The sequence below is a fragment of the Gavia stellata genome, chromosome 4, assembly GCF_030936135.1.
Source record: "Gavia stellata isolate bGavSte3 chromosome 4, bGavSte3.hap2, whole genome shotgun sequence".
NCBI lineage: Eukaryota > Metazoa > Chordata > Aves > Gaviiformes > Gaviidae > Gavia > Gavia stellata.
In genome coordinates, this window is record NC_082597.1 from 3,107,409 (window position 1) to 3,121,861 (window position 14,453).

Genomic DNA, 14,453 nt, shown 5'->3' on the forward strand with positions numbered 1-14,453 from the left:
GAAGCTCCCCAGAAACTAAAATACTAGCTTTAAAAGTGGGAGAAGGAACTCAGATTCAGGATGACCAGGAGGATTGAAGGAAGAGAACTGGGCAAAATAGGAGGGGAGAAAAATCAGAATAATGGACTTGGTGATAAGGCTAGGGACAACTCCTTTTCAGCCAAGTTTTTGCTCTGAAGAGAGCAAAACCAATTTGTCTTGGGCATTACCCAGATTCCTTTAAAATCCCTGACTCCCCATTCCTTCAAAAGGGGTGAAATAGATGGCATTGAGTTTCTGTATTTGTGAGATCCTTCCTGGAAAAACAACGTGTCATTTTTACGCTGCTATTTCCAAATTGAAGGTTTCTTCTCCGTCTTGTATTCTGTTTTAGCTGTTTTCCCGGCTGTTTCTGGTTTCGGTGTCGTTGATAACCCGCTCGGTATAAAATAGGTCCAGCACAGCTGCGGAGGGGCTCGTTTTTGCTCTTGTAGTTATTAATTGGGATATCGACACAGCTTAGCGAAAGCGGTAGTGAACCATCCGTAGCTGGGCGAGGGGACAGAAATGATAATGCCAGGCTGGTGGCGTGTTCAGCGCTCTTTAAGCGTGTCAGAGAGAATTGAAAGTTCCCCCATCTTATGCCTTTCTAACTGAAAAGCATTATACCTGAAAGCTGAGACTTTTCAATATGTTTCTATTCACATGCATATTTCTATGCCTCAAAAGGCCTTTCCTTTTGAAATATGGAAAGATAATCATGTGTTTGAAATGAGTAGATACTCTCCTGCCACTTTTGAAATCTTTATTTTTTTTTTCCCCGTGTCAGAGAGTTTAACCGTTTGCATTACTGTGGGCCGTAATCGCGTAGGAATATGTATTTATGCACGCTAAAACACAAAAACATAGCTGCAGTAATTAGGAAGCGAATTCAAACGAACCATAGCAGAGGAGTTCAAACATATGTCTAATTCTCAGAGAAGAATTATAATTTTTTAAAATGCCTCACCTTAAAAACATCTCAGTGTTCTCCATATCTGGTACCACTGTAATCCAGTTAGAGATTTTTTCCTGCAACAAAATTGATTGCTTGCTTGTCTATGTATTTATCAGACATAAAGCCCAAAGAAACTATTCCCGGTTCCCAATAGACTGCAACAATAATGCAGAATATTTTTTTGGTGTTTGAGACCATATGTATTTTTAAAAGCATTGCAGATAATTATTGCTGCGTGCCAGCTCAAATGTCTGTTGGTGCCAAGCTTGCTACTGATTTCAGTGGTTAATCCTCACTAGCCTACGGTTTTCAAAAGTAGAAGCATAGTAGTGCTTGGCAGTGGTTACCATGATATAAACTGTAATTACTGCTTTCTACAGGTATAAATACTTGCATTTTGACCCATGTTATAGAAAGTGCCGCTATTTTTTTAATAAATGGCAATTTTGCCTTTGAGTAGTGAATAAATGTTTGAACAGAAAGTCTGTTTGATGATCCTGTTTCTGTTTCATACATTGGAAAATTCACTGTTTCTTCATTGCCTCAGTTTCTCCAAGCAGGGGAAGAGCAATGTAATCATTGAAATACCATACTGGGAATGAATTCTCTGATGAATTAAACAGAAGACGATATCACGCAATTTATTCTAGAGAAGTAAGCGAGTTATGCAATCTTTTGTATTGACCGTTTTATTCAACGCAATGTCTAGAAACGTGAAGGCATGATTTTGAGTTACTGTTTCATCATTTCTTGCTTAACTTGTCTAACAGGCTTTTAAAGCATGCATCGTAGTTGCACTTTGGAACAGATTTCATTTTTAGGAGAGCAAATCGTTATTTCTCCTATCAGGTGGTTATAGTGTTGCGTGTGTATTGCTGTTTAGTGCATTGAAACAGCATAATGCAAGTTACAAAAGTAGGTATTAAAGACTTTTCTAGGCTGCAGTGAATGATACCTCATGCATTATTTTTCAGCAAACCCTACTTTGTGGGATTTACAGTAGAGTTAGGTGCTGGATGTATGCAAGGCTTTTGTGATTACAATAGTAATACGGAGATTTTCACTCTTTTTCTTATCCCCACCTCCCACTGGGTTTCAGTTTGCCCAAGCTTTGTATTCAGCAGGTAACACTGGAAGTGAACACAACATGCCTAAATGATCTTTTTTAGAAGCTACGTATTGTTCAGTAAAGCATAAAGAGAAAAGAAAAGGTGGTTTAGAGGAACAGAAGAGTCTCAGTCTTAAATCAGGACTCCAGGAGCCCCTTTTTCAGGGGGTGCCATTCCCACCCTGCGTGTCAGGCACTCAGGAGCTCTGTCTGTCCTTACCCAAGACACCTTGATATAGGTTCCTGTAGTTCAAGCTGTTCGATTTGGTGTGTTTATAAGAAAAGCTGTTCTGGACGCGGGAGTCGAATGTACATTAAGTAAGTTTGCTGATGATACTAAACTAGGAGGAGCTGTGGACTCCCTCGAGGGTAGAGAGGCCTTATAGAGAGATCTGGTTAGAGCTCGGCAGTCACCAACCGTATGAAATTTAACAAGAGCAAGTGCCGGGTTGTCCACCTGGGACGGGATAATCCTGGTTCTACATACAAACTGGGGAATGAGAGGCTGGAGAGTGGCCCCGTGGAAAATGATCTGAGGGTTTGGGTTGATGGCAAGTTGAATATGAGTCAACAGTGTGCCCTGGCAGCCCAAAGGGCCGACCCTGTCCTGGGGTGCATCAGGCATGGCCTAGCTAGCCGGTCGAGGGAGGTGATTGTCCCACTCTACGCTGCACTGGTGCGGCCCCACCTTGAGTACTGTGTGCCTCAATATAAGAAGGATGTCAGACTATTAAGAGTGTGTCCGGAGGAGGGCGACCAAGACGGTGAAAGGCCTCGAGGGCAAGAGGTCACTTGGTTTGTTCATCTTGGAGAAGAGAAGGCTGAGGGGTGACCTCGTTGTTGACAGGTGACCTCATCTCAGTCTACAACTTCTTCAAGGGGGGCAGCGAAGGGGGAAGTGCTGGTCTTCTCTCTCAGCGATAGGACACGAGGAAATGGAATGAAGCTACGTCAGGGGCAGTTCAGATCGAACATAAGGAAAAAGTTCTTCACTGAGAGGGTGATCGGTCACTGGAATAGGCTCCCCAGGGAAGTGGTCATGGCACCAAGCCTGTCAGAGGTCAAGGAGCATCTGGACAACTCTCTTAGTCATATGGTTTAGTTTCAGGTAGTCCTGCGAGGAGCAGGGAGTTGGACTCAATGATCCTTATGGGTCCCTTCCAGCTTGAGATATTCTGTGATTCTATGATATCTTTGCCATCTTGTCCCCTCTAATACCAGTGAATAGCTAAACTATTTTTTTGACTTAATGCTACCACATAATTCATTGCCAGTGTAACACTCCCCTTGAAATGAATACAGACCATACTGTATTCATTACACATTTCAAACAGCTTTCATGATCTTCCTTCTTAAGAATGTGCTGCTGCTACTGTCACTTAATTTTGTTGAAACTGTCTTTAATTATATGTTTAAAATAATGTGCGGAATGCTGAAGACTTGAGAGTCTCTTGCGGCTGAGCAGGCAGTAGTATTTCAGTAGGTTTTCAACGGAGCAAAACAAGATATTGCTGTGTGTAGGTAAGACGAATTACTGCGTAACAGTGGAGGTTGGACTTCCTTTTGTTAGGAAATATGAAGAAGTTTCTTTTTTCTAAAATGCTTTTTCAAAAGCAGAAAATGACCCTCTTCAAATTCAGAAAACTTCAGTGAATTTGTTTCTTTGAATTGTTGCCATGAACGGACAAGAGATGATTTCAGATACTTTTAAAATTGAAAGAACTTCATAAAAAAAAGAAAATCCTTACAAGACCTGTGCTTTTATATTGGAAAGCCAAGCGTAAAATTCTATGTGTGTTTGTACCATAGTACGTGTGGAATATTTTTGAAGTGGGAGTTTTACCAGTGGTTAACAGAAAAAGGATTTATGGACAACATTTGAGGGGATGGGTGATGTCTTTTTATTTGACCAGCTGATGTAATTAAAACAAGTTTTCAGACACAAAAACCCTATTTTTATGTGGCTCTGAGTTTAGTGGCAGTATTTTACTTCTCTTCTTGTTCAAGCTTTAAGAAATACTATGAAAGGAGAGCCAGAGTAAGTAGAAGTTTCCATGTGCGGGTAGTATAAATACAGTTCCCTGTGGCATGATCCATAGGACACAGATCTAATACAAATGGGGAATCATCCTTGGAGGTGTTCAAGACTCAACGGGACAAGGTCCTGAGCAACCTGGTCTAGCTGGACCTGCTTTGAGCCAGGGGCTTGGAATAGGTGACCTCTGAAGGTGCCTCCTAAGTTATTCTGAGTTGGCACTATAAAATGAAGCTTGCTGATTCAGAGAATTTACCTTGCCTGTTGCTACTTCTGGAGGATGAATAAATAATTACACTAATGCATGCAGCATTGCAAAGAGCTGCTGTAGTATTCAGTAAGCTTACAATGCTGTAGACCCAACAAGGCATTGCCAGATCTCATAATAACAAAATGGATGTTTTTCCCATAGTGGGTTTAAGATAGCTGACTAAATCAAAGATACGGGGGCTTTTGTTGAGTAGCTTTGGTACTATGGCGGAAAAAAAGAGGAGAAAAAAAATATTGACTATATAAAGTGCATTCTGAGTGCTCCCATGCATTACATAGATATAACGTGTTATGTAGAATAAACTGCAAAACTCAAAACTTGCAAATACTTCCATATATTTATCAGGCAACTGTGTTAATCAATGTAGAGGTATAATTTATCTAGCTAGACCAGTTGCTGTAAGGAATGAAGGAGAAATATAAATGATTGTAGTTGGATTTCTGGTATTTTGAAAAGAGCTGCTATGTGTACCTCTTCCCTCAGTTGTTATATATTATTTTGCTGTTGTATTGGCATAGCGCAAATGCGTAACAGAGTATTTGCCGCAGAGAAAAGTTGGTCTAAATTACAGTGTCTTTGTATATCCTCCTTGGTGAGATTCTGTAGCACTGATGCATTTTCTCTCGCTTAGCTTAAAGTGGAAACAGGTAGTCTGCATTAAGTACCTGGGTTCACTCAGTAGCTGCTGGTGAGAGATAGATGCCACTGAAAGTTGATCAAACCATCCCATCTCGTTGACTGTTGATTATGAGGAAGCGTAGTTTAAGCATCTGTCTATAGGTAGCCAAGGTTAGGCGTGATGAGTCCCATCCTGAGAGACAAATGCTGTGGACCATTGCCAGCACAGGTAGAAGGGTTAGCAGACCTGCTTTGTAATAACAGCAGTGACCTACACAGGCAAATTTTGAGTTCCCAACATTTGCCAATAAATGGACGTAATGGGGGGGGGGCTATGTATATAACACAGTGCATTCTCAAGAAGCAACTAAAAACCTGTTCAGACTAATGAGAAAGAGGTGTCTGCGAAAGGCTGTGGATGTCTGGGGAAATACAGGTGTGTAACACAAGTGATTACTTTGAATGGAAAGGAAAAACAAAGACACCAGTGGGAGAATATACATATGTAGGACAGAACATACACTAAATACCGTCAGGAAGGTTGAAAGGCAAAGTAACGAATCCAGCTTGAAATATGCACTGAGCACTGCGGGAGGGAGAATTGAAATGGATAGTAGGAATAAAGAGAACCTGCGAAGAATGCAGTAAAAAGAAGCCCAGTAAATAGTGAGAATCATCTTTAGAGGTCACAAACATAGTTATAAATGAAGAATGTTTTTAGATGTCTGCATTTGAATTATTTGGCCTAGCGTATCATCCAGCCGTAGGAATTTTGTGGCATGTTGCCTTACTATTTGAGAGGAACGGAACCACGTTTTTAACTTCCAAAGCAATGTATTTCATGCTAATGATTACACTGTGGCATGCTGAGACACTTAATCGGTCTCTTTTTCATAGGTCCTGGATTTTTTTGTTTAGCAGGTTTTTGAATGAGAAGGCCACCTGCCTTAGTTTTGGCTGCATTTCTTTCAGAAGGCTGTTTCCGAACAGAATGGGTCTGCTGGGATACACTGTTGTAAGAGCATTGAAAAATTTTCACATTAGTTTGATTTAAGCATGCTCGGAGCTCATTTTGTTTCTTGCTTCACTAAATATGAGCATAGTTCTCAATCTAGGCTGAGTGTAAGACGTAGTTTTCTTGGATTCAGGTACTTGTTAGTCATCCAAACAAATACATACAATGGTTTTCACCAAGCAGTTTTGTGTATCCTTAGCGTTCTTGTTGTACCAGTCCTGATATTTCCTCACTGCTCGCACATGGTGTTCAAAGCAGCTGCAAAAGACTGTCCTTGAAGTACTTCAGTCACTTCGTAATCACCAAAACCTGTTATTGATACTTAGTTTTTTACAGTTTTGCTTAGCTCTTCTTGTGCATTATCAGCTGTCGGTCAGTTGATATTTTGTGATTGAAAGACTTTCTGCCTTGATGTCTTGTAGATGGTTTGATGTGATCATGAACTTTGAACAGTGAAAGGATGGTCTCTCCTTATTCACCTCCTCTTTACTGACTTGCTGATCTTGACATCATCAAAATCTTTTCACCTGACAGTGATGTAAACAGCCAGATGCCAACATTTAGAATATTTGTGCCAGCAATATCCAAAAAAGTCTGTTGGTCTGACCAAATGCAAATGTTAAAGTAGTCCTGAATAATAAGCTCATCCTACTTGGATGCTGCAGCTTGTAATTCCACGATATGAGAGCTTTGGTAGTATCGATCAAACTTGTTCTTGAATCTCAGCGTAGTATTGGCCTTCGCTGTGCTGAGACAGTTATCCCAGGAAAGTTAGAACAACCTGATATCTGTTCAGAAGACCAAAGACAAAACTTCTTGAAGCTGTGATATAGGGACAGGAACAAGCCTGTGAGATGACACTGTTGCAGGGCTGTTGGATTGGGAGAGACGGAATATTTTAGAATTTCTTTCAAGAACTTTATTCTCTATCTCTTGAGGGTTGGCGCATAAGTGTTATTTGAGGCAGCATTGTGCTTTTCAAAAAATGGTAATCTTGCACTCATTATGCCCTTAGGCAACCAATCTCACTGAGCAGTGATGGTGGTAGATCTAATAAGCAAAGCTAAACCCAGCTACTTTCCATTTATTTGAAAGAAGATATAGCTAATCTGTGATTCTTTATGTTGGGCTTCTGCCGCAAGATGAATTTCACATACAGCTGCAGAGCAGATTGCACATCTACAAGCCAAAATATATTTTCATTCCGGTATCAGATATATCACTGAGTGTAAGCATACATATTCATAGAATTATTTGGATTGGAAAGGCCCTTGGGAGGTCCAACCTCCGGCTCAAAGTGGGACCAACATTGAGAACAGACAAGGTTGTTGAGTGCTTTGTCCAGTCGGATCTTTGACAACCTCCAAGGCTGGAGATACCACAACCTCTTTGGATTCCTGGCCCCCTGCTTAATTATCCTTGGAGGGAAATATTTTTCCTTCTATCTATTTGGAACCTCTATTGTTTCGATTTACAGCCATTGTCTCTTGTTCTCCCCCTGCACATCAGTAAAGAGCCTGCCTCTGTCTCAATAACCTTCTCTTAAGGCTTTTACAGCTGCTGTTAGGTCTCCCCAGATCTTCCTCTCTTCCTGGCTAAACAAGTGATGTTCCCTTGGCCTTTCTTCACAGGGCATGTTCCCCCGATTTGGTGTCACCTGCAAACTTGGTGAGCATGCACTCCATCTCTGAGTCATTGATGAAGATGTTAAACAGGGATGACTGTGGCATAGACCCCGCAGGAACTCTGTGTGTAGCTGGCCTCCAAGTAGATCCTGATAATCTGGCCAAATTTTCACCCATAATTCACAGAAGCAATTTTCTCTTATTCTTTCGACGACTTTAATGGGATATCTGTCTGCTTCTGAAAGCTGACCAAAATGAGTTTGAAACAGGTGGTGTTTAAAGTGATTTTCCCAGACCTTTGCTCTGACTGCAGAGGATGAGCAACATGCTCTTAAAATTACGGCTGCTGTGGTCCCCAGGAGAGCTACCTTGAACTCAAGAGCTGTCTCTGTTACAAGTTCGCAACAACAGCTTCGTGGGTAAGCTCAAATTGTCTTCCCTGGAGTGTCTAACACCACTGGACTTTGTAAAAGTTATTCATGCAGCAGATGAGCTGCAACTAGGCATGAATGTAACAGAAGGCTTAAGCTAAGTTGACTTTATGCTGCTGTAGCAAAAAAAATATATATCTTTTTTACTAGCCAGATACATACAGCCGAATACATTGAAATAAAATATTGGGGCATCCTTGTAAGCCGCGGACAGGCATCCAAGGCTCATGCTGATGCTGGTTTGCTTGTAAGCTGATGTAGTTCCCTCCAGTGTGGCTTTTGCTGTGCAAAAGTGGCCCGTTGGATCTGTATTTAAGAATTAATTCCATAAAGGCAACAAACAACGAGAATTTTAAATCCTGTATGAATGTGCTGTTCCTAGTGCTGCAGTCTGTACCTGATGCCACTGGGAGAAGGGATTCCTCAACTTATGTTTCCTGGGCATCACCCCTGGCAGCAGCAATACCCATTCCTCTATGCCTCAAAGACGGTGCTTGGCAACTTGTCATGTCCCTATGCTGTTTTGGGGGGGAAAGTCTGCTTTAGGACATGGAGAAATAATACCCATTGGTACCCTACGGAGAATGTAATTTATAATATGTAAGAGTGAAAGGAGTGAGACTGAGAAGGAAAGTTGTAAATAGGAATCATTTAGATGAGGCATCTTGTCATCAGCGGGAGACGTAAATATAGTTGTGCATTTACACATGCATCTCTAAGATTGAGAACATTTGTATTAAAGACTGTACTACAATTACATGCAGATTAGATGCTTGGCTGAATAGCTGTAAGAACTTTGAATAGATTTGTCCTTTTCACAAAGGTTTTCTTTTTCTTTGGCAGCTCTGAGTGTTAACAAATTAGAGATCAATGTTCTACTAGGGCAGAAAAGTGAAGTGAAGCATATCTTGGGAGAAACTTTAGAGACATTAATAGTTGCAGTTAAAGGTATTAGTTAGTGGTGCCTGAAAAACAGGATTGGAAATTCAAAAGAAAAGGTCAAAGAATATGCCGTTTTCCCCATTTTCTGCTGATAGCGGAGTTAAGTACTTTGCCCCACTTGCTGCACACTGAATGTATACTCTTCGACAAACACTCGTGTCGTGAAATCAAACAAATGATCTTGGGAAGTGAATTGTCTTCTGGCAGAACATTTGCCAAGGTGGAGCATGTGTTTCTCCTTTGTTTCCTTTGTTTGAGTGGGTTGTGGTACTGTCGCTTTCTCTGGCATCTTCAGCGCTATTTTGGATACCTGGTTGCTTCTTCATCCGATCTCTGTAGAAACAGGTATGGGGTGGCATGGGTGTCCAAAGCCCTCCCTTCTGTCCCAGATAGTTCAGACATCTGTTCTATCAGAGGGGCACTCTGGTCCAGAGCCAATTTCTTCCAGGACATAAGAGGAAGATGACCATAGAGGTTTTATAAAGGCTTGGGAGTAAAGGGCAGAGGAGAGGGAATTGCTCTTGAATTTGAGCCGACACAAGAAATACGCAGCTCTAGGCAAAGTCCACCAAAAACCTGAAAGTAGGTCTTAGCCTTAACTTCCTTACCATCCAGATGTCTTCTGTGGGCTTAGTCCAGGATCCAGATCATTACCTGAGCTTTTTTTTTTAATCATGAGGCTTCTCTTTCAGGTTGTCTCCTCTCTCCCTGCCTGGCAGCTACTTTTCCCCCTTCTTGCACATGAAAAATTCTCTTCTGCTATGAAAGCACGTCCCCAGATCTGTCCGTGCATCTTTACTCTCTGACTATTTCTGAGTTGTCCTGAGCATCCTTGTTATGTGGTCAAAGTCTCTCATCGAGGGATCTGTTGGGTGCTTCTCTGGAGGTTACCTTTGTTGCGGCAGTTCAGAGCTGGAAAACTGGTTTGCTTTGGGCAGCAGCCATTCTGTTATGGAAAGATGCTTCATTTGCATAGACTTTCATAAAAGCTGAATGCCATATTATTTTCGGCCTTATGCCAGGTACAGAGAACTTTCCGGTCCATCCAGTGAGTTCGTACCTTCTGATGAAGGCAAAAGAATACCAAAGGCAATCAGTCCCCTCATTCAAAAAGGAGTTCATAAGAGCATGTAAGAACCCCGACGAGAGCAGAAGTCATAAGTGGTAAATAGGTTCCCTAAGCGCGGAGTTGGACGTCTTTCGTTTCATCTCTGGAGTTGAAAAATGCAACAGTTGGCTGAATCGTGCAGCTGGACCAGATGAGAGAACTCGTAACTTGTATAAAAAATAACTTCCCTAAAAATTCGAGCAAAGGCCTGATCTGATGACATTTTGGAAGAAATTACTTTGTTCATATATCATTTGAATAGCATTTGAGGTAGAATAAAGATGCAGTAATACTGGGGAATCTGTGTGATGTTATACGCTTGGTTTTCCATAGCTTATTAAAACCAATTCAGAGACTATTAGAGGTTTTTAATTCAAATAAAGATGCCATAAAAATGGTCATATATCTATGAAGCTGTAATTTAATTTGGAACTGGGAGGTACACACACTACAGTAGGTAGTCGTATTCTCTTTTTGTTATTTCCCCTTCCCCAGTTCCTCCTCCTCTTGCTCACTTGTTGCTTTTAGTGGCAGCTTCACAGATCAAGCATGACGGGATGCTTTAAGGCTATTTCTTCTAACAGTTAATCTTGCCTTTTTCTTTGTAATCCGCATGGTCTACTTCATAGTTCACGTAACAGTGGGGCATGATTTTAGTGATTGTGCACCTTTCACGGTGTGTCCCCCCGCTACCCAAAACACGCTCCTGCGTGGTTTTCCTTTGCACAGCTGCTGTCACAGGTCTCTTTGGGCAGCGGTGGCCGTGCCTGGCTTCTTGTCCCTACTTCGCAGCACCGGGACAGAATGGGGGCTGTGGCAGTCTTGAGGCTGGATTCAAATCTGTGAAGCAATTCTATAGGCTTAAGAGCTATTCCTTCCTTCTGGCTTTGGAAATCTTCTCTTTTAAGGCCGTGTAGATCTCAGGCTGTGTGTCAACAGAATGAATAAGACAAAATGCTTCATATTATCCGCAAATGGGTTCGTAAGAGATACTGAGATGAAATGGCCAGAAGTTCAATTAAGGGATGAAAAAAAGCTTAACTTCGGCAGAAATGGATTAAAAAGAAGCAGAGAAAACTTTCCAATTTGCCATTCAGGGAACACGATAATCTTTGCCTGCCAATGCTTTGAGTCCTTCCGTGGGGGAGGATGACAAGGAAAAAGAAGTCTTTAAATTAAAAATTCTCCCCTGATTCTCAAAGGTGCCAAACAGCCCAAGCTCTTCGTTCCTTTGGTGGGTGGAGCAGGTGCTGAGCTGCTCTGAAGTCAAGCTGTGCTCATTTTTGTCTTTCACAGCACTAACTTGAAGCAAAGGCCAGATTTGTCTCTTTTGTGTGGAAGTCACACGTCTTTTTCTTTGTCAAATAAACTGTTAACTACATAACTATTAAATTAAAAAAACCACCACCTTAAAAAGGTTGCATGAATGTTACTCTCGTATTGAATCTGTTCAGGGTTTTAAGAGCCAAGGGGCTTAAAAGAAATTTCACTGCCAAAAAGAAGTCATGGTATGTCTGCAGTAAAAACAGTTTCAGCACATTTGTAATAAAATAGTGCAGCTAGGTGATGTATCTTTAGTGAAATTAAATGAGGGCTCTCAAGTTCTCCTGGTTCTTTGGTAACCTTTTATCAGCTTGGATGACACAAGATCTTTCAGAACTTTATCTGGCTGAACATCTGAAGATTTTCAGCAGAGACTAAACCATGCACTTCTGCTTTGAGGTCCCACATGCAGACAAAACAGCTGACCTTCTGAGGTTCTGTAGGAATTTATTTTCTTCAACAGATCTTTGAAATCAGCTCTGTCTAGCAAAATAATTCTTCTTCTATTACTCCACAATATGTTCCTTAAGAAGCTTCTGCTCCTACTTTTGTTTGGGGAAGATTATGTCAGTGGTCAGATCTCATTTTTCTCTACCTGAATTATAACATTATTCATACTTTCTATGGCTCTGTGTATTTCTCAGGGGAAATTGGATGGATTTAAAATTAAAATTCAAGTCCTCTTTTCTTTAGCTTCTCTTCCACAATGCCAGCCTATGCTTCTCTCTGTTCCCTTTTTTGAAGGTAGCTCTTAAAACCCCATTTCTTCCCCAAGAACAACAAATCCTAATCTTTCTTTTCAAAGAAGGGTACTAAATGAAAGGCATAGAAAACACTACTTGCCACTCCACTTGATTGCATCCTATGTGTTATCTTCAGGCCATAAACACTTAAGGAAGTAATTTAACATGTCGTGCTCCTATTCAGGTGAATTAGATTGATGTGAAATTAGTCACTTGACTAAACACTGTGAGTTTTTGCATTTTTTTCACAGAATCAGTACGATTGGAAAAGACCTGTAAGATCATCAAGTCCAACCATCACCCCAACACCACCATGCCCATTAAACCATGTCCTACAATGCCATGTCCACACGTTCCTTGAACACCTCCAGTGATGGTGACTCCACCACCTCCCCGGACAGCCTCTTCCAGTGCTTCACCACTGTCTCAGGAAAGAAATTTTTCCTAATATCCAGCCTGAATCCCCCCTGGCACAACGTGTGGCCATTTTTTCTTGTCCTGTCACTTGTCACTTGGGAGAAGAGACCAACACCCACCTCCCCACAACCCCCTTTCAGGTAGTTGTAGAGAGCGATGAGGTCTCCCCTCAGCCTCCTCTTCTCCAGACTGAACAACCCCAGCTCCCTCAGCCGCTCCTCATCACACTTGTGCTCCAGACCCCTCACCAGCTCCGTCGCCCTTCTCTGGACACGCTCCAGCACCTCAATGTCCTTCTTGGAGTGAGGGGCCCAAAACTGGACACTGTATTCGAGGTGCGGCCTCACCAGCGCCGAGTACAGGGGCACGATCACCTCCCTACTCCTGCTGGCCACACTATTTCAACGAAACTCCTCTGAATGGCTTACTGCCCATGTGGTAACTAACACAACATTACAATATTTTAAAAAATGTTGACTAGGTAATCTTGGAACCTCATTTTAAGAATTTTCTTTAAGGAAGCTAAAATTGGTCAGAGTTTGGATGCTTTCTGGGTTTTAGCTTTTGCCATTCCTGGGAAAATGTGCCTGAGCTTGTCCCACTTTAGCGGGATAGTTGATATTCCTATAAAAATATCAATTCATACATTTATTAAAACAGTGGTCTCTCTCCTCTGGCTCAGATTTTGCTTATCTTACCAAAACCTTCTGCCATACAGATTCAGGTGGGTAAGTACAGAAAAATAGTGTTTCCTACAGTGTATTTAACTGCTTGGTGCCACTGCCCACGTGCTAGCGAAGGTTGAGGATTACTCGCTCTTTGAGAACTTTCACTCTTGGACCGTCAAAATACATGTTGGCCAATGCAAAGCCCAGACGCCCAGAAGAACAGCCCAAGTACAACGTACTGTGCCGACGTCGTGAGACTGCGAGGGATAGGAGGCTTAAGCTGAGGACATCAGAGGCACGGCCTGAATGAGGGGAACTGGGTACAGAAATTTGAAGAGGATGTGAAAAGGCAGAAGTCGGTTATCAGGAGTCTTCTTCTTCGGAGGTACAGGGTAGGAAATAGAGTTAAGAGTAGCCTGATAGAAGAATAAGCTGTCTGGATTGAGGGAACAGAGCAGAGAGGCTGATAGCTGTTGGGAGTATCGGAATCTGTAAGAGAGCTTGGCCAGCAGAAGTCAATCCTACCTGCTGTTTTATTAGTTCAGGTAGAACAGGACTGTATTGAAGATCTTAAGCATCATCATTTTCCAGGTGATGCAAGCTCCATGTCATGATTTCACGTCATGGCATTTCTACCATTTGGTGTTTCTCTTTTTTCTCTTCCCCCAGCTTGCTCTTCACCATTTTATGATTTTTATTTTTTTTTAAGCTTTCCCTGCTGAAAGAATAGCCAAGTCCTAAAATCAAATAGTTGGAAGTTGGAAAATGTCAGCATAGAAGGCAGTGGGCTTCTTTAGATGATATGGACCTCTAACGTTTCGCCATACCTGCTCCTGTAATTGCTGGGGTTCCCCCGTATGACCCTACTTACTCAGTGTGCATGGCATCCGTTATTTATTTCACAGCATTGAAGCTTGGAAAAATTACTGGTTTCTGTGTTGCCATTCCCATAATATTAAGAAATGAAAATGAATTCCCTAATTCCTGTGGAAGATAATTAAGGCTAAAGTTCTTTATGCATGGAAAAAACATGGTGACTAACAGACGTGGCACTGCGGGACATGGTTCAGTGGGCATGGTGGTCTTGGGTTGGTGGTTGGACTTGGTGATCTTAAAGGTCTTTTCCAACCTTAATGATTCTGTGATTCTGTAATGATCACTAGTACCTTTTGT

General features: G+C 41.7%; 1 protein-coding gene across 3 annotated transcripts in view; it reads left to right on the forward strand.

The window, feature by feature from the left end:
- Window positions 1–14,453, forward strand: part of CHCHD3 (coiled-coil-helix-coiled-coil-helix domain containing 3) — a 164,169-nt gene that overhangs the window by 114,504 nt on the left and 35,212 nt on the right. The gene's annotated exons all lie outside the window — the stretch shown is intronic.